Consider the following 21,308-nt stretch of genomic DNA (forward strand, 5'->3'; position numbering starts at 1 on the left):
GAGTGCATGTTAACTGGTTTGTATTACACTCAAGTTTTCTCCCAGTTTGTGAAGACCAGTAACTCTCCTACATTATTACGTGTGTGTGTGTGTGTGTGTGTGTGTGTGTGTATAGAGATTCAGACTAAAAGTACAGCATTAGAAACTCAGAGACACACAAGTAATTAGTCGTTTTTTAGGTCGATCTTTCACTTCCAACAGTGTTCAAATGAATCCACGAATAGTTAAAAGCAACACACACACACACACACACACACACACACACACACAAACACACACACACAATAAATGGAGGAGGATATTGTGCAAAAAGCTGTTTTCCCAGCAACAACATTAATATGAGGAAGAGCAGCTATTAGATTACAGAGCAGAAGCTTTCAGACTCGCATCCAGCTGCTCATCTTTCTGCTCTGCTGCTTCAAATCAGCATTTTTACTTCAGGTAAAAAAGATAAAAAAGAAGCAAAGACTAAGTTGTGTTTTTTTGGATATAAATATATTTTAAAGCAATGATTAACCCTCACGCTGAGAGCTGCAGAAACACCTGATACACCTTTCTGCTAGGTGGACTTTTCCTAATGTGACCCCAGAAATAAACAATAATGTAAATAAAAATGTGAAGCTGTTTGAACGGCATGAACCTGAATGAAAGCTTCTGCAGGAATAAAGTTTAATTGATTGATTGATTGATTTGTGTATTGATCCTTTATTAAGTGGAGGAAGCTGAACATGTTTTTATGTCATCGGACGCTGGAAGAATCTTCACCTCCACAGTTTGTTTGTGTCTCTTTGCTCCAGCAGCAGGCGGTGAGATAACAAACACAAAGACACATTCAGACGGAGGGAAGGCAAGACGGGGCAGGTTCAGGAGGAAGGACTGTCTGTTGTTAGCCCCCAAGACAGGAAGCTGCACCTCTCCCCCCTCCTCCTCCACCCTCCTCCTTTTACACACACACACCCTTCCTAAATAACCCAACACATCCACTTCCCTTTGAAAACACACACAAACACACAGAGTGATATGGAGGCTCCGTGGTGTCACGTCTGGCTGCTGAAATACTTTAAAAACAGGAGAGAGGAGGAGGAAGAGGAGGAGGAGGAAGAGGAGGTGGAGGAAGAGGAGGCAGAAGAGTGAGGAAGAGGAGGTGGTGTAGGAGGTGATGGAGGAGGAGGAAGAGGAGGTGGAGGAAGAGGAGGCGGAAGAGTGAGGAAGAGGAGGTGGTGTAGGAGGTGAAGGATGAGGAGGTAGAGGAGGAGGGGCGAGGTATCCGAAATGATTCAGTCTGTTTGAACTCACATAGAAAATAACATCAAGAAAAGTCAAAACAAATAAAAGACGTAAGAGACGAAGAGACGGATTCTCCAAAAACTTTAAAGCCTGGAGGTGTCGGATAACTTTCACTCCTCCTCCTCCTCTTCACTCCTCCTCCTCAGTGAAGTCATGTTCAAACTTGTCTCGGATCCTTCGGTCTGCTTCTCAGTCTAACAACAAACTCCTTCTCTTTCTGTCTTCCTCTCCCCCAGCAGAAAGTAACACAGAGCTCCTCTAACACCAGCGTCTCTTTACTCAGATATTATTTAATAAATCTACAATGTTCCTCGCAGGTTAAACTAATAAACTGTCAAATAACTACGTAGAAGAAGAGCCGTAGTAAAAAATACCTTTCTGAAAATCTGAGCTGTTTTTAACGACATAAAACTGAACTTTTCATATTTTTTTAAGCATGTTGTATTTTTTACATTTAAAATAGATAATAAGTAGAAAACTGACAGTAAAAGCAACTAGTGAAGACCACCGCAACACTTTATAGGACGTTTTTACAACCTATGATTATTTTCCCTCTTAGTACGATAAATTTGGGACTGAAGTCACGATCAATTTATCTTCTGATTGATCTGTAAGAAGTCAAAAGTGTGCATCACAGTTTTCTACGGCCCAGCTTATAATTTACTGTTAGTGTTTCTAAAAGTCCAAGATGACAGCTTTTCCTTATTTGGTTGGACTAATCAATCAATAGACCAATCATTTTGGCATTAATATAACTAATTAAAGGTTAGGTGGATGTTTGAGCCTTTCATTTAAGAGCTGTAAAAGCATCATAAAGTCATTTCCTCTATTTGGACTTTTCCTAATGTGAGCCTGAATATACAAACATGGGAATAAAATGCTTCATTCAACCTTAATTACACATTGATCTTTTTTTAATATATTGAAGTGGGCGTAACTCAGACGTCCATGATGTCTTGCTGCTACGGACCTCCATGATGTCTTGCTGCTTCAGTATAAATTCATCTCCTGCTGTCGTAACAAACCTGATGCTGCTTTTAAAACTAGTTTTAAAAGATTTATGAATTGATCATCTTACCAACACTTATTTATCTCGGACCCTTTGTTTGACTCATAGAACCAGCTGCTTGATATCAGTTCAGATCTGTTGTGTTGTGTCTTCTGTGGGACTCAAACCTCTCTCCTGACTCAGCCCCCCCCCCCTCCTCCTCAGCTAACAGCGGTTAATGTAGCGTAGCTGGACGTGACATCAGAGTCTTGGAGGAGGAACATTCACCGTGACGGGAATGAAAGCCAGTATTGTTAGCTGGTCCCACCTGTACAGAATAAACCGCCCTTATAGGGAACCACTGAGCCATAGCTCCCCCCCCCCCCCCGCCCCCCCCAGGGGAAGGAATTTGAGGTCACACCGCTCCAGGGATGCTGGGAAATTTGGTGGGATGGTAACCTAAGCAGCCAGTAGGGTTAAGAGTAGCTTTTACTGAGGCTCTGTGCTCCTGGGTGTAATAAAAACTATGATGTAGGACGATATCAGGCTGCTGCTGCTGCACAAGACTTTAATAAAGGAAGTTATACTCAGATTTCATTATCAGTGAGATTAGTCTGCTGTCTGACCGCAGTCCTGGCACGAAACACTGCAGAGGTTACAGCTTCACTCTCTGCAACAACTGCTGTGTTTTCATTCTGCTGCCAAAAACAGCATCGAACCTCCGCAGAGACTTTCTGTCAAACTGAAGCTTTCAGGGTCAAAAACTAACTTCTACGTAATCGATTAAATGCTTTATGTATTAAGGCTGCATACATTAATCATTTTCACTATTGATTAATCTGCTGACTATTATCATAGCCTGAAGAAAATGTTGTGAAGAAAATAGTAAAAAGAGGCATAGATAAGAAGTTATGTCTTAAATTAGCTTGTTTTGTTTGACTAAGAGCCTAAAACATTAATTCATCACATTCAAGAAGCTGGAACCATCAAATATTTGGCATTTTTGCTTCAAACGTGACTGAAAGTTAAATTTTCTATCAATAGTCTAATTGATTAGTTGCCTATGTATAAATCAATCACCAGTTATTTTAAAAAGTTGATTATTTTGAAGAAGAAAATCCCCAATTTCTCTGATTCCAGTTTCTTAAACGTGAATATTTTCTGCTTTCTTTTCGTCCTCGGTGATAATAAACAAAATGAGACATTTGACGACGTCAGTTTGGACTTTAAGGAACCTTTTTTACCATTTTCTGACATTTTAAAGGCAAAAAGACCGTTTAATTGATCAAATGAATATATGAATTTACAGTGGAAAATAATGGTTGGTTGCAGCCCAATATGTATCATAATGGTCGAGTTAAAAAACAGACAGTAGTAAGTATTTGTAATTTTTCACCATTTTCTGACATGATATTTGATAATGAAAATAATAATTAGATGCAGCTTTATTCCAGCTTCTCTAACATGATGATCTTCTCTGTTTTATATCACTGTTAATAGATTATATTTTAGTTTTGGGCTGTTCAACAGATTAAACAAAGAAGACATTTAAAAGTTTTCTTTGGCTCGATTTCATTTGATTAATTCTTCCTCTGTGACAGTAAACCGAACATCTTTGATACATATGAGACATTTGAGGACGTCAGGTTGGACTTTTGGGAACATTTTTCACAGTTTTCTGACAACTAATCGATGAATTAATTGAAAACAAAACATAAACTGACAGTGTAAAGTGATGGTTGGTTAATATCACTGTAAATAAATGTAACTTTGAGTTTAAGGGTTTTGTTGTTTTCCTGTATTTTGATGTAATTTGATTGTAACAGCAGATGAATCAGTGATGATAATACTTGTTATCTGCAGCCATTCTTCTGTTACTAATGATATATTTTAAAACACAACACATAACACATAATAATATATTAGTAGATTCCTGCCGCAGCTCAAACCAACCAATGTAAACGTGTTTCTGCTGCAGCTCTGATTTAATAACTCTACCTTTGCTTAATTAACTGTAAAATGACACTGGAGCTTCCTACAGGCATTAATAATCCATCTCTAACCCCCCCAGCCCCCCCTCCCTAATAATCCATCTTTACCCCCCCCCCCCCCTCCCCCCCTCTCAGCACAGACTGCAGTGTGAGGGGCCAGACATCAATAATCAAGCCTTAATGCGTCTCCACTTCCTGCTCTGGAAGAACGGCGGCAGACTAAATAAACGACTCAGAGGTCTGATTGGACGGAGACTCGCAGCTCCACAGCTCTACAAACACACGCAGTAATGAGGAAGAGACTGGGATCACTGGGATTAACTGGGAGAGACTGGGATGACTGGGAACACTGGGGGAGAATACTAACCTGGGTTTAACTGTGAGGAGGAACTGAGACGGTTTAGTTGTGATTAGTTTAATTTAATCCATTTGGTCAATAAAGCTTCAGACAGAAGATCAAAGTGACGCCTGTCTTCAAATGTCTTTTAAATGTCTTCAAATGTCTTTTAATGTCTTAAAATGTCTTTTAAATGTCTTTTAAATGTCTCTTAAATGTATTTTAATGTCTTCAAATGTCTTTTAAATGTCTTCAAATCTAAATGTAATGCTTTAACTTCTACAGTTCAGACATTTTAAGACATTTTAAGGAGCCTGTTGGTGAGAGAAGAAGTGGAGTAAAAGTAGTTTATTGTTACTTTACTTTAATTAAACGTCTGGAAACATATTTTTAAATGTCATTATTATCTTTATCATGAAGCTTGTTGCTGGGTTTTCTACATCAGTACGTTTTTTCCCTCCACTTCTTTTCCTTCCTCCTCGTTCTCCATTTCTCTCCATTTCTCTCTCACTCGTCTAGTTTTCCCTCCTCCTTCTCTTCCTCTTTCCCTGCTGCTTCTCATTTTTCTTTCTCTCCCTCTCTCTCTCTCTCTCCTTCCCTCCCTCCCTCCCTCTCTCTCTCTATCTTGGCCCCGTTCCCCCCGTCCCCTCCAGGGGCCCCTCCTTGCAGGCGGGCCTCTGGGTGCTGCTGCAGCCTTTTCAGGGAGACTGAGTCCAGACTTTGTGGCTCCGCTGCTTTTGTTTTGCTCGGCTGCTCTGCTCCTCATCACGCTGCTGGATTAGCATAAGAATACCCAGAATGCCCCGAGCCCGCCGCCGAGGGCCTCTTCCTCCTTCTCTTCCTCCTCTACGTCTCCGTTATTCCTCCTCTTCTTCTACTTCTACTTCTTCATCCTTTCTTTAAACCCTCCCTTCTCTCTTCTTCTTTTACAGCAGCAGTGTGTTAAACAGCGGACATGAAGCAACTTAAGTTTTAATAGTTTATAGACTTTAGTTTTATTCTATTATGTTAGTTTTTTATGTTAACTTTATTTAACACTCTTATAATAATAATAATTATTATTATATAGTTTTATCCTCTTATAAATTTTATTTGTCCATTTCTTTTGTTTTTTTAATCTAGTTTTAAACCAGCTTTTATTAAACTTCTTCTATTTTAATCTTTTTTTTTTTACTCTGACTTTTAAATAAACCCTTTTCTCTTATTTAACTTATTTATTAAAATATTATTTATTTATTTAATGATTTATTTTCATGTATTTTATTTGAATTTTTTTTGCATTTTCATAATTTTTTTCATACTTTTGCATTGTTCTCCAGTTTTGTCTTTAAATTGTTCTTTGTGTTTTATACCTTTTTATAATTACTATTATTATTGTTGTTATTTTTCTGTCTTATTTAATTGATTGAATAGTAGCAGCAGCTAATTGTTGCAGAATGAGACATTTAAAGACATTTTGGGACTTTAGAGAAACATTTTATCTTTTCTTACATGTTAAAAGACAAAACTACTAATTGATTAATTAAGAAAACAATTAACAGATTGATTGATAATGAAAATAAATCCATATTCTAGTTTGACCGAGTTATAACTAAAATGATCAAGTTCATTCAGGCTGATATTGAATATTATAAATGAGCGTATCTTTGGTTTTTAGTGTTACTGACCTGTGTGTGTGTGTGTGTGTGTGTGTGTGTGTGAGTGTGTGTGTGTGCATGCAGAGGATTTACTCCATTAGTAATGTTATAGATTACCCAGCATGCACCGATCACATAAACTGATGTTATATGGCTATAAATCAATAACTGACGGTTCGGTGTTGCTGTAATAAAGTAATAAAGTATTCTGACGTGTTTCGGGTCCTGAAGGTGTTTTTAATCATGCTAATCGCCATAGAAACGGCTCCATCCATCAGCAGCACAGTGTTTCCTTTGTGTTGTGTCATAAAGACAAACACACTCTGACCATAAAAACAACATTATGATCATAAATCACACTGAACGCAGGAGCTCTCCCAGTTAAACCAGTAAGCTGCTGCTGCTGGGAACTAAACAGGTAAAAATAAAAACAATGCTGCTGCAAAAGAATACGACTAATCAGATACTGCTGTATAAGGCTCAGTGATAAATAAGTGTTGGTAAGATGATCAATTCATAAATCAGTTAAAACTAATTTTAAAAGCAGCATCAGGTTTGTGAAAGCAGCAGGAGATAAATTCAGACTGAACTCAGCGGCTCCGTAGCAGCAAGACATCATGGACGTCCATAGCAGCAAGACATCATAGAGGTCCGTAGCAGCAAGACATCATGGAGGTCCGTAGCAGCAAGACATCATGGAGGTCCGAGTTACGCCCAGTTCAATATGATTAATATATTAAATAAAGACCAATAAGAGAAAACTGGATCAATGTGTAATTAAGGTTTTATTGTTTAGTACTCGTTTTATAAATGGATGAATACAGAAAAAGACCTTAAACATCTTAAAAACTAGTTTTAAACGGCATCTTTTAATAGTCAGTATGAACAAGAGGAACATGGGTCAGTAACTAATAATTGTTGGTAAGATGATGAATTCATAAATCAGTTAAACTAGATTTAAAAGCAGCATCAGGTTTGTTAAAATGTACATTTAGTATTTTTGTTGGTTTTATATAATTTGAAATGACATTTGCACAATTTTTTACCAAAAGTAAGACTGAATGCTCCTGAAAATGTCAACTGGTGTAACCACAAAAGAATGATAAATATTACATATTTTATCACCTACAGTGTATTTAAGTGGACTTATACTAATAATGACTTCATTTAAAAACATCTAATGATTATTATGAATATTTTTACATTTAAATTTTAAAGTATGTTGTCAGTATAGAGCAGGAACAGATCCTAAAAACAAAATAAAAATTCTAAATAATTTGTGACAAATTTTGTTAAAAATGTGTTAAAATTTTACAAAAAAAATTACTCCTCCCTTCCCCTGTACTCCTCCTGATCCTCCTCCTTTTCCTCCTCTTCCTGTTCCCTTCCCTCTGTTCCTCCTCCTTCTCTTCCTCCTCCTCCTCCTGCTCCTCCTCCTCCTTTTCCTCCTCTTCCTCTTCCCTTCCCTTTGTTCCTCCTCCTCTTCCTCCTCCTCCTCTTCCTCCTCCTCCCCCTGCTCCTCCTTCTTCTCTTTTTCCTCCTCTTCCCTTTCTCCTGCTCCTCTTTATCCTCCTCCTCCTCCTTCTCCCCTTCCCCTCCTCCTCCCCCATGTTCCTCCTCCTCCTCCTCCCCCTCTCCCCCTGCAGCAGTAATGTGGGAACCAGGTAATGGAAACAACGCTCCGGCTCGTCGCAGCAGGAAATCACGGCTCTGATTAGCGGCGTCGCTGTGATGTCATCAGCGACCACCAGCCAATCAGACGCTGAGACTCAACAGTGTGTTTCTAGCCTTTCGGAGGGTTTTCTGTTTTTTTTAGGGGAAAGTCACGTTCTGCCTGAGCTGCTGCACTGGTCTGATCCCAGTATGAAGGAGTGGAAACTGGCCTGACTGGAGCTCAGACAACTTTCTCCACACAGAGAAAAGTTAAATATTAAATATAACAGACAGAAAGTTGGCTGTGTGTGTGTGTGTGTGTGTGTGTGTGTGTGTGTGTGTGTGTGTGTGTGTGTGTGTGTGGTCTGGTCAGGCTGGACTCCGTGAAGTAAGGCCGGATGGTTTCATCCACCGTGTCGCCGTGGAAACTGCAGCCAGACCACAGAGCCGACAGCTGTATAGGTGGTCCTCTGTGTGTGTGTGTGTGTGTGTGTGTGTGTGTTACTGTGTGTGTGTCAGTGTGTGACTGTGTATGTGGTCCTCTGTGTGTCTATGTGTGTGACAGAGTGTGTGTTGCTGTATGTGTGTTGCTGTGCGTGTGTGTGTGTGTGTGTTACTGAGTTCATGTGTGAAGAAAAAGAAAGAACACGAAGCTGCAGAGAAGAAATAAAAAGGACCAGAAATAGAACATTTTTAACCAACTAAATAAATAAATAAATAAATAATAAAATAAAACAGAAATAAATGAGGAGAGAAAACACGGAGTGATTCTCAAAATGTCTGCAAAAAAAAAGAAAAAAAGAAGAAGTGAAGGAGCTGAAAGGACGAGTTGAGACAGGAAGAAAGAAAGAAAGGCATCTGATGGGAGACCACAAGGAGAGGTGTGTGTGTGTGTGTGTTACTGTGTGTGTGTGTGTTACTGTGTGTGTGTGTGTGTTACTGTGTGTGTGTGTGTGTGTGTGTGTGTGTGTGTGTGTGTGTGTGTTAAATCTCTCCTCCTGATATGAAAGTCTCTCTGAGCTCATCTTAAATCTCAGTTTTTAATGTCGTCACCTGAACCAGCAGGACCTGTGACATCATGAGGAGGAGGAGGAGGAGGAGGAAGGAGAGGAGGAAGAAGAGGAGGAAGTGGAAGAAAAAGAAGAGGAGGAGGAGGAGGAGGAGGAGGAGGAGGAGGAGGGGGGGAGGAGGAAGAGGAGGAAGGAGAGGAGGAGGACGAGTAGGAGGAGGTGGAAGAAGAGGAGTTGGAGGAGGAGGAGGAAGAAGAGGAGGAAGAAGAGGAGGAGGAAGAGGAAGAGGAGGAGGAGGTGGAAGAAGAGGAGGAGGAGGAGTTGTAATATTCTTCACATCTCTATATTAATAATCTGAAGCTCTACTTTAATATCTTTACATGATTTCTGGTTAAAAACTTAATTTAATTCCCAAAGTAACATTTTAATCATGTTTAAATGTGTTTTCATCTTTTACATCGTGTCCTGATGCTTGTTGTGTTTAATGTAAACACTGTGACATGTGCTCTACAGGGTTAGGGTTAGCATCAGAGCTGTGATTCCTCTCTCAGCTTTAATAATGTTCACAGCAGAGTCAGTAAAGAGTGAAATGAAGTCATGTGTGTTTAAAAACCTGCGTCTGCTCTAACCAGGTCTGAGCCGAGCCGGTCTCATCTGAGCCGAGCCAAGCCGGTCCGAGCCGAGCAGAGTCAGACTGAGCCGAGTCAGACTGAGCTGCAGAGAAACATCTGGGAACGATTTACAGCTGCAGACTGGACGACTCTGTTTGAGTCACCTCTAACAAAAGGAGAGAGCCGCCTGCTCTACACACACACAGAGTAACACACACACACATACAGTAACACACACACACACACACACACACACAAACTGTAAGACACACACACAGTAACACACACATACATTGAAAGACACACACACACACACACACACACACACACACACACACACACACAAACTGTAAGACACACACACAGTAACACACACATACATTGAAAGACACACACACACACACACACACACACACACACACACACACACACACACACACACACACACACACACACACGTAGTTACAGTGAAACTCAGAGTAAAACTGTTTTAACTCAGTTTGAGATTTTTCTACATCAGAAAACTAAAAGCTGAGAAATAAATCAGCTGCTGACTGATAAACAAGAACCAGACTTTTAAAAAGCTTTTTCACAGAATGAAACATTAACATTCATCATCTGTGTTTATAAACCTTTTTAGTTTTAATCAATAATCAACCTGAAACTATTATTTTACTCAGTTTAAAGCAACGTTTTGCTGGTTTTAGCTCCTAAATGTGATGATTGGACACTTTCCTTTGTCATAAACTGAATATATTTGAGTTGATCGGACAAAACGAGACATCTGAAGACTTTATATTTAACTCTGGTGAATTATAAACAGGTACTTTTATCATCAGTGCTTCACATTTAGTCATTTAATACACTGAAAATCTGAGTTTACACAAATTCACTGATTCTGAAAATGATCAATTACAGTAAAAACACAGCAAGTTATTACTGAGAGGAGACGGTTAAAAGAAGGAGGAGGAAGACACACACACACACACACACACACACACACACACACACACACAGAGAAACACACATACACACATACACACACACACACACACACACACACTGTAATCAGCGCTCTCTTCCTGCTCTGCAGTTATTAATCAAACCAGACGACAGCTCCAATGACCCAATCACAGCCTGCAATTAGAAGCCAGGAAGCCTCCTGATTGGCCGGCTCAGCCTTGATCCCCGAGGTCAAAGGTTAATCTCCTCAAAGAGCAGGAGGGGGGAGGAGGGGGGGGCGGGAGGTAAATGGGCTAATCAAGTTTAAAAAAAAGAGGAGCAATCAGAGAGAGCAGAGTGAACACACACAATGTTTATGTTTTCCGTGTGTGTGTGTGTGTGTCTCTCAGTGTGTGTGTGTGTGTGTGTGTCTCTCAGTGTGTGTGTGTGTGCGTGTTAGATAGACGTTACCTCACAAAAGGAGCAGAAAGCCAACCAGTAATGTTTTTCATGTGACCACAATAACACACCGAGCCCAGTGTGTGTGTGTGTGCGCGTGTGTGTGTGCGCGTGTGTGTGTGCGCGTGTGTGTGTGTGTGTGTCCATACCTGACATGTGGCTCCATGTTAGAACAGTGTCTGTGTCGGTGCAAGGCTCCATGGGAAATGTAGTCTTGAAGCATTGGAAGCTGATCAATCAGAGCAGCGTGAACTCCGACCTGCCAGAGACACACACACACACGTTATTATACATCAGTAACTATCAGAGAGTCACATGATACTCAGTCACATGACATTCAGTCAGGACTCATTCATGATTACATCGTTCAGTGTTTCCTTTATACATTTATTTTATTGTGTTTTTTATAAAGCACCAAATCCCAGCAGAGGTGTAACACACACAATGTAACACACACACACACACATTAACACACACACGCAGACACACTCTATAACACACAAGCACACACACACGCACACGCAGACACACAAACACACTGTAACACACACAAACTGTAACACACACAGACACACACACACTGTAACACACACACACTGTAACACACACACACTGTAACACACACAGACACACACACACTGTAACACACACACACTGTAACACACACACACACTGTAACACACACACACACACACAGTAACCCACACACTATAACACACACACACACATACGCAGACACACAAACACACACTGTAACACACACACACACTGTAACACACACACACACACACACACACACACACACACAACATAACAATAATAACAACAACCATTATTATTATTATTATGATCGTCTGGTTCTGTTTTCATCTAAACTGGATCTTTCTGCTTTTGGACCAGATTAAATTATGGGATGTCGTGGAAGGAATCTGTAAAGATCTGCTGAGACGTCTCACTCTGCACCGAAACTCTGAGCCTAAAGACTGAGCTGCTCTCTGAGGTCAAAGGTCAGAGTCAGCAGTAAGCAGGTTAACAATGACTCTGACTCTTTAATCAATCAATCAATCTAGAAAGTGATCGATAGATGAATTGATGATGAGAATAAGTTTAGAACGATCATTAAATCAGAGCAACGCGTCTTTAACCTTCCTGTCGTCCTCCCGGGTCAAACTGACCCCGTCTGTTTTGACTGTTCCTTCCTTCCTTCCTCCCTCCCTCCCTCCTTCTTTCATTCCTTCCTCTCTTCCTTCTTTCCTCCCTCCCTCCTTCTCCCTTTCTTTCCTCCCCCCTAGCTTCCTTCCTTCCTTCTTTTCCTTTCTCCCTCCCTCCCTCCCTACTTCTCTCTTTCTTTCCTCCCTCCTTTCTTCTTATTTCCTTTCCTTCCTTCCTCCCTCCTTCCCTTCCTTCTTCCTCCCTCTTTTTCTTCCTTCTTCCTTCCTTCCTCCCTCCTTTCCTTCCTTATTCCTCCCTTCCTTCCTCTTTTCCTTTCTCCCTCCTTTCTTCCTTCCTTCCTCTCTCCTTTCCTTCATTCTTCCTTTCTTCCTTCCTTCCTCCCTGTTTTCCTCCCTCCTTTCCTTCCTTCTTCCTCCCTTGACTCGAGGACAACAGGAGGGTTAAATCAGTAAAAAGTGAGTTTTTTCAAAGTTGGGAGAAGTCGATCCTATAGAACGATTGATCGATATTGATATTGATCGATCAGCTTAATGATGATAAACAGCCTTAATTCTCTGATTCAGCTTCTTATATTTCATCCTCTGTGACACTAAACTGAATATTATAGACGTTAGGAAACATGCTTCACTCAGTTTTAATATTGTATAAGCTGTAAAACTAATTGATTAATTGATAAAAAATAACATATTGATTGATTGATGGTGTGGAGTAATGGTTAGTTTCCTCCTCTGGCTTCCTGCTGCCACTAAAACACACTCAGCTGGAAAGTGAAGAGAAGAGAGAGTGGAAAAAAGAAAGGAAAGAAGAACTGTGTTGATGAGTTGACCAGCAGCTCCTGTGTGTGTGTGTGTGTGTGTGTGTGTGTGTGTGTGTGTGTGTGTGTGTACAGCTCCACCCCGCTGGGAGGAGGAAGAGAAAGAGAGAGAAGAAGAAGAAGAAGAAAACGACAGCGGTGGGATTTTCAGCTGCTGAGTTATTATAGAACAGACGAGGAGAAAATAGATGTCCGAAGACGGGGGCTGAGAGCGGTCACGAGGTTGGCGAAAAAACAGCTGCTGCCTCTCTCTCTGCGTCCAACACACACACACACAGAGTAACACACACACACACACACACAGAGTAACACACACAGCTATCCTTGTGAGGACAATGAACCTCAGAAATGATGTTCTGCTTCTTTAGGATCGAAGTTTTAGCGCCAATAAAGTCTACTGGTCCCAAAAAGGTCAGTGTGTAGACCAGTAAAGGTCCTGATGATGTAACACACACACACACAGTAACACACATATATATATATACACACACACACAGCCATCCTTGTGAGGACACTGAACCTCAGAAAAGTTTTGCATCTTTAGGATCAAGTTTTAGCCGAATTGAGTTTACTGGTCCCCAAAAAGGTCAGTGTGTAGACCAGTAAAGGTCCCAGTGATGTAACACACACACACACATATATATATATACACACACACACACACACACACACACACACACACACAGCTCTCCTTGTGAGAACGCTGCATTGACCTGAAATGAAGAGTTGATGTTCTGCCTCTTTAGGATCGAGTTTTAGTCCCAACAAGGTCGGTGTGTGTAGACCAGTAAAGGTCCCAGTGATGTAACACACACACACACACACACACACACACACACACACACAGTAACACACACACACACACACAGTAACACACACCCTTCATTTATGGCTGCAGACATGCGGCCAACATAAAGAGACGACAGCAGCAGCGATGGAGGGAAAAACAGATCGAGCTCTCAGACAGACTCAGCAGCTTCAAGTCAGCTGGAAGAAGAGAGGAAGGGGGGAAGAAAAGGAAAGGAAAGGGAAGGAAAGGAAAGGAAAGGAAAGGAAAGGAAAGGAAAGGAAAGAAAGAAAAGGAAAGGAAAGGGAAGGAAAGGAAAGAAAGAAAAGGAAAGGAAAGGGAAGAAAGAAAAGAGAAGGAAAGCTGACTAAACTCTACAGGAGGGAAAGTTAAACTGGGAATATAAACGATGCAAATGAGATGCAAACAGGAAGAGAGCAGCGTTGTGTTTCTAACGGCTGCAGATTAACAATCAGCTGTTTGGTTTAGTTTTAAATATATTTAACTTCACTTTAACATGTTAATAAAGTTATAATGTTCCTAAAATAGGTGTAGGCTGAAGTATTAGTTTATAACACATTAAATAAATCTCTATTTAATCGCTTTGTTTTATCTTTTTTATCCATTTTTATCATTTCTTACTTTCTCTTTTGTGTATTTTTGGACATTTAAAGGTTTTAAAAGTCGTCAGCTTGCAGTAAACTGAGAGAAAAAGAAAAGTTTTAATGTGAGAACATCTGAGTCACTTCTGAGCTGATCCACTGTTTAAAAAACACGACGTAATATTTCACTTAATCACCATAATTACATGTTTTCACACTTTAAAAAAGGGAAAAAAAAGGCAGAAAAACAGATTTGAGAGGAATTAAAAAAGCCGACAGTAAATAATAAACAGATTCAGCTTCTCACACTCCATGAATTAACGTCTGTGTGTGTGTGTGTGTGTGTCTGCAGTGTGAGAGAGCTGCTGGAACACAAGCATCATCATCATCATCATCATCACTGCTTCATTTCATGGTTTCTGTCTCTAAACTTTCTCTCATCAGCAGATTAAAAACAGACTGTTAACCAGATAAAATCCCTCTGATGACTCAACGCTCATTAAAGCCTGAATAACGTTGTGATTTTAAATACTCGTTGTTATTGTGAGCAAACAGCTGGACTCTCACAAGCAGAATATTAATGTGAGCAAACAGAAATGTGTCCTGAACGCTCTGAACTCCAGCTGGACGCAGCGTAAATATAAACGCATCACAACACCAGCCAATCAGAGGGAGACACGGGAGTGGATTTACACTCCTGCCCGGTCCTGCTCCCACAATAAAGGAGCTTTTCCACTACACAGATCTAGCACTACTCGACTTGACGTTTCCATCAGGGATAATACCAGGCAGGTGCCCCTCTGCCTTCCCTGATGGAGATCTACAAGCAGCGCTGCATCCACAGAGCTACCTCCATCATCAAGGACCCTCATCACCCCTCTCATGGACTGATCTCCCTCCTGCCATCTAGGAAGAGGTGCAGGAGCATCCACAGCAGAACATCCAGAATGCTGAACAGCTTCTTCTTACAAGCTGTGAGGCCTGAATGTCTGAATGTTGGAACTAATGTTGTGTTTTTAAAATACCAACAACAGCGTTACAGAGATTCGTTTCTCTTCTCTTGCTTTGTGTGAGACTGAAAGCCTCATATAGCAGCAGGAAGGAAGGAAGGAAGGAAGGAAGGACAGAGGGAAGGAAGGAAGGAAGGAAGGACAGAGGGAAGGAAGGAAGGAAGGAAGACAGAAAGCCTCATACAGCAGCAGGAAGGAAGGAAGGAAGGACAGAGGGAAGGAAGGAAGGAAGGAAGGAAGGAAGGAAGGAAGGAAGGAAGGAAGGAAGGAAGGACAGAGGGAAGGAAGGAAGGAAGGAAGACTGAAAGCCTCATACAGCAGCAGGAAGGAAGGAAGGAAGGAAGGAAGGAAGGACAGAGGGAAGGAAGGAAGGAAGAAAGCCTCATACAGCAGCAGGAAGGAAGGAAGGAAGGAAGGACAGAGGGAAGGAAGGAAGGAAGACAAAGCCTCATACAGCAGCAGGAAGGAAGGAAGGAAGGACAGAGGGAAGGAAGGAAGGAAGGAAGGAAGGAAGGAAGGAAGGAAGGAAGGAAGGAAGGAAGGAAGACAGAAAGCCTCATACAGCAGCAGGAAGGAAGGAAGGAAGGAAGGACAGAGGGAAGGAAGGAAGGAAGGACAGAGGGAAGGAAGGAAGGAAGGAAGGAAGGAAGGAAGGAAGACAGAAAGCCTCATACAGCAGCAGGAAGGAAGGAAGGAAGGAAGGACAGAGGGAAGGAAGGAAGGAAGGAAGGAAGGAAGGAAGGAAGGAAGGAAGGAAGAAAGGAAGGAAGACAGAAAGCCTCAGCAGCAAGTACACCATCGCCTCCATGTCCTCCATTGTTTATGTGTTTGTGTCGCGTAGAAAACAGTCACGGCAGTTTAATGCAGCGTTGCTATGACGACTTCACTCACGTTGAGGAGGAACTATAGTAATGGAAAAGGTTCCTGGTACCAAACCGAGCCGAGCCGAGCTAGAACTGTAGAGTGTAAAAGCACCAAAACACTCCTGTCCCGTCCCACTACTGGCAGAATGACTCCCACTCTCTGTCCCGTTCCCAGACTTTATCCCCCTGACGATATCCAGCGTGTTTAATTAACCCATAGCGACGGGGATGCAGGTCACATGACAGCCAGCAACCAACCAGCAACCAGCCACAGCTGACAGAGGAGACATCACAAACATCCAGCAGCTGTGTGACGTCACAGCGACTCGGCAGCGTGAGTCTCCAGACCGCCGGTGTTACGCTGAGTTTGGTCCGTTAGGAGCTGAGTTAGTCGTTTTTATTTACTCTCACTTTTTAAAATCTGTTAAACAACATCAAGCTTTAATATCTAGAGAGAGAAACGCTGCGTTTCTACAGGAGCCCAGAAGGGACAAACACCTGCTGCCTGAAGATGAGCTCAATGTAAACGCTGCAGACGGCTTTATATGGTAACTTCCTGTGTGTGTGTGTGTGTGTGTGTGTGTGTGTGTGTGTGTGTGTGTGTGTGTGTGTGTGTGTGTGTGTGTGTGTGTGTGTGTGTGTAATAAATAGTTCAAATGGATTCCAACCAGTTTTTCTTGTTAAGCGAAAGAGACAAACAAGAAGAAACGTTAACGGACTAATTGTTGCAGCTTTAATGACAATAAGAAAACAACCAATCAGCTGCTCTCGTTACAGACGCTGAAGGTCATGAACAGAACGACTGTCCACCTTTATTTACCATAAACAGCCTCAGAGAGTGTGTGTGTGTGTGTGTGTGTGTGTGTGTATATATATATGTATAGGCAGCAGCTTTAAAACCAGCAGAGTGAGTCTTACTGTGTGTGTGTGTGTGTTACTGTGTGTGTGTGTTATTGTGTGTGTGTGTGTGTGTGTGTGTTACTGTGTTATTGTGTGTGTGTGTGTGTGTGTGTTACTGTGTTTGTGTGTTATTGTGTGTGTGTTACTGTGTGTGTGTTACTGTGTGTGTGTTACTGTGTGTGTGTGTGTGTTATTGTGTGTGTGTGTTACTGTGTGTGTGTGTGTTACTGTGTGTGTGTTATTGTGTGTGTGTTACTGTGTGTGTGTTACTGTGTGTGTGTGTGTTATTGTGTGTGTGTGTGTGTGTTTCTGTGTTACTGTTTTATTGTGTGTGACTGTATGTGTGTGTGTTACTGTGTGTGTGTTACTGTGTGTGTGTGTGTGGAGGCTGAGAGGAGGGCGGTGCGTTCACTGAGCTCGGCCACAGTGGGAAAACTGATGCATGATCATGATGCACTAACAACATCCCGCTGCATCTCAACCAGCAAAACAACAACTAATGTTTTACTGCGTTAAATCAGAGAAACAGCTCAGAAACTTCAACCTTTAAACACTCGATAAGTCATCGATTATTTAAACTATTAATCAACGAGGTTCTAGCTTATGAAGGCGGTGAGGGTTCGGGTCTCCAGCAGCTTCCTGTCAGCTCAGAGACTTCACTGTCCAACACTGAGCAGCATTCAGCTAAATAAAAAGGGTTCAGGCTAAAATGAGCAGCAGCGTTCAGACTGGTTTTTAATCCAGGTGGAAACAGACAGAGGAAGAGCAGGAGGAGGTGAAGGAAGAGGAGGTTTAGAGAGGAGGAGGAGGAAGAGGAGGAAGAGGAGGAGGAGGAGGTCAAAGGTCAGGCTGCAGGATTACTGATGAAGGAATAAAAAGCAGAATTCGTCCTTTAAATAAATGAAGGAGGAAGAGAGAGGATGAAGAGGAGGAGGAGGAGCAGGAGGAGGATGAAGAGGAGGAGGAAGTGAGAGAGGAGGATGAAGAGGAGGAGGAGGATGAAGAGGGGGAGGAGGAAGTGAGAGAGGAGGATGAAGAGGAGGAGGAGGATGAAGAGTAGGGGGAAGTGAGAGAGGAGGAGGATGAAAAGAAGGAGCAGGAGGATGAAGAGGAGGAGGAAGTGAGAGGAGGATGAAGAGGAGGAGGAGGATGAAGAGTAGGGGGAAGTGAGAGAGGAGGAGGATGAAAAGAAGGAGCAGGAGGATGAAGAGGAGGAGGAAGTGAGAGGAGGATGAAGAGGAGGAAGTGAGTCACATGACGGCTGGTTTCACTTCTTTAATTTAACTTTAAATGTTTCATTCTTAGAAACTCTGACTTTAGTTTTTATTATTAGAATAAAAACATTTAAACTTCCTGTTAGTTTAAAACGATCATTTATAAAAACAGGTTTTATTTTTACTCTCATGATGAAACAAACGTTCATATAAACAGTTTACAGGATTAATTAAAGATCATTAGTGTTCGGAGTCATTTAACTTATAAATTAAATAATCACATATTTTAAAACAATGTTGATAATTCCTTAAATCATCATGAAGTCAAACTAACATTTATTATCATATTAGACCAAAAAAAATCTGAAAATCTGAATTAATCATCTGAAATTAGAGTTTAATAACTAACTGATTTAATAATGAAACTTTTAAATTATAATAAATAATAAAATAATAAAATAAAAGCAGCTTTGGTTTGAAACGGAGCTCAGCAGGAACAGACTGAATTATTCACTGAGACGAGTTCAGAGTATTTAAAGCAAAGATCAATACAGAGAGGAGGAGAGGAGGAGGCGCAGAGGAGACATCAACCTTCAGCAGGAGGAGGAGGAAGAGGAGAAGGAGGAGGAGGAAGAGGAGGAGAGGGAGGAGGAGGCGCAGAGGAGACATCAACCTTCAGCAGGAGGAGGAGGAAGAGGAGAAGGAGGAGGAGGAGGAAGAGGAGGAGAGGGAGGAGGAGGCGCAGAGGAGACATCAACCTTCAGGAGGAGGAGGAGGAAGAGGAGAAGGAGGAGGAGAGGGAGGAGGAGGCGCAGAGGAGACATCAACCTACAGCAGGAGGAGGATGAAGAGGAGAAGGAGGAGGAGGAGGACAGGGAGGAGGAGGCGCAGAGGAGACATCAACCTTCAGCAGGAGGAGGAGGAAGAGGAGAAGGAGGAGGAGGAGGAAGAGGAGGAGAGGGAGGAGGAGGCGCAGAGGAGACATCAACCTTCAGGAGGAGGAGGAGGAAGAGGAGAAGGAGGAGGAGAGGGAGGAGGAGGCGCAGAGGAGACATCAACCTACAGCAGGAGGAGGATGAAGAGGAGAAGGAGGAGGAGGAGGACAGGGAGGAGGAGGCGCAGAGGAGACATCAACCTTCAGGAAGAGGAAGAGGAGAAGGAGGAGGAAGAGGAGGAGAGGGAGGAGGAGGCGCAGAGGAGACATCAACCTTCAGGAGGAGGAGAGGAAGAGAGTGAAGAGAAGGAGGAAGAGGAGGAGGAGAGGGAGGAGGAGGTAGAGGAGGAGAGGGAAGAGGAAGAGGAAGAGAGGGAGAGGGAGGAGGAGGAGGAGGAAGAAGAGGAGTAGGAGGAAAGGAGAAACAGAGAGGAGTCATCAACCTTCAGGAAGAGGAGGGAGGTGAAGGAGGAAGTGAAGGAAGAGGAAGAGGAGGAGGAGGTGAAGGAGGAGAAGAATCGTCCCTCTGTGTGCTCAGCTCAACATTAACTGCCTTTATTTATCTGCTGTGCTGCTGCAGAGAGGCTGGACGTATGGAGGGAGGAGGAGGGGAGGAGGAGTGGAGGGGAGGGGAGGAGGAGGGAGGTTTGCATGTTTTCCTCCCCGGCTCAGCCACTCTGTCTCCAGGCCGCCGGGGGGAGGAGGAGGAGGAGGAGGAGGGAGGCGAGGCAGACAGAGGAGAGCGCTGGAGATGTGAAACCTGATCTCCTCCCCTCCTCCTCCCTCCCTTCCTCCCTCCTCCTCCTCCTCCTCCACCAATGCCACCTCGCCAGAGAGCCTCCGAGACTCCCTGAGTAATCTGATCCTCAGCCTGCGAGACTGGAGACACTCCAGGAGAGAGGGAGGAGGAGGAGGAGGAGGAGGGAAGAGAAGAGAAGAGAGGGATAGAAATAGAGCAGAGAGAGAAGAGAGAGATCCCCCCCGAGCTCCTCCTGAGAAACTGAGAAACACTCCCAGGAGGAGAAGAAAGGAGGAGGAGAAACAGAAAGGAGGAGAAACAGAAAGGAGGAGAAAGGAGAGAAAGAAAAGGTCACCAAATAAAAGCAGAGTAGTAAATCTCAGCTTGTATCAGTTTTTTCTGATCCTGGTTTCAGTAAAGGGACGATTTAAAAAGTGACATTAAAGAGAAGAAAGAGGCTGAAGCTGATTGATTAGTTCTGATCATGATCGGTTTATATTAATAAATTGATCTTAGCAGCAAAAACAGGTTAAACAGATGAAAATGAGACAAAGCTTAAAGACTAAAGTGTATCATTCTGAACACTAGAATACCTACGCTATATTACGATGTCTAGTCTCTCATCACGATATCGACATAATAATTGATTGATCAGTCATAAATAAGATCAGCTGATCCAGGTTCAGGATCGTCTGGTTGGAGGTTAAAATGTGACTCCAGCAGCATTAACTGGTCTGCTCCCAGTACGGAGGACCGGTCTGCTCCCAGTACGGAGGACCGGTCTGCTCCCAGTACGGAGGACCGGTCTGCTCCCAGTACGGAGGACCGGTCTGCTCCCAGTACGGAGGACCGGTCTGCTCCCAGTACGGAGGACCGGTCTGCTCCCAGTACGGAGGACCGGTCTGCTCCCAGTACAGAGGACCGGTCTGCTCCCAGTACAGAGGACCGGTCTGCTCCCAGTACGGAGGACCGGTCTGCTCCCAGTACAGAGGACCGGTCTGCTCCCAGTACGGAGGACCGGCCTGCTCCCAGTACGGAGGACCGGTCTGCTCCCAGTACAGAGGACCGGTCTGCTCCCAGTACAGATCCATAAACACAGACTGACCAATCAGAGCAGAGATAACAGCGTCTGTTTTAACCTTTAAACAGGACGAACATTTAATATATTAAAGACTTAAAGAGAGAAACTGATGATTTAATGCTCAGAGATCAATACGATGATCAATTCATAAATCAGTTAAACTAGTTTTAAAAGCAGCATCAGGTTTGTTAAAATGTACATTTAGTATTTTTGTTGGTTTTATATCATTTGAAATGACATTTGCACCATTTTTTCCAAAAGTAAGACTGAATGCTC

At 42.6% G+C, this 21,308-nt stretch overlaps 3 protein-coding genes across 3 annotated transcripts in view; 1 reads left to right on the top strand and 2 right to left on the bottom strand.

Moving 5' to 3' along the window:
- Positions 1–21,308, top strand: part of LOC133991890 (uncharacterized) — a 527,851-nt gene that overhangs the window by 200,041 nt on the left and 306,502 nt on the right. The window lies entirely within an intron of this gene.
- Positions 1–21,308, bottom strand: part of LOC133991866 (NACHT, LRR and PYD domains-containing protein 14-like) — a 721,507-nt gene that overhangs the window by 98,510 nt on the left and 601,689 nt on the right. The window lies entirely within an intron of this gene.
- LOC133991879 (bone morphogenetic protein receptor type-1A-like) overlaps positions 1–21,308 on the bottom strand; it is a gene marked incomplete at its 3' end in the record, with an annotated part of 42,960 nt that overhangs the window by 14,784 nt on the left and 6,868 nt on the right. The window contains 1 exon segment of the mRNA XM_062430474.1: positions 11,065–11,174.

Source organism: Scomber scombrus, chromosome 12, assembly GCF_963691925.1.
Source record: "Scomber scombrus chromosome 12, fScoSco1.1, whole genome shotgun sequence".
In the NCBI taxonomy this organism is placed as follows: Eukaryota; Metazoa; Chordata; class Actinopteri; order Scombriformes; family Scombridae; genus Scomber; species Scomber scombrus.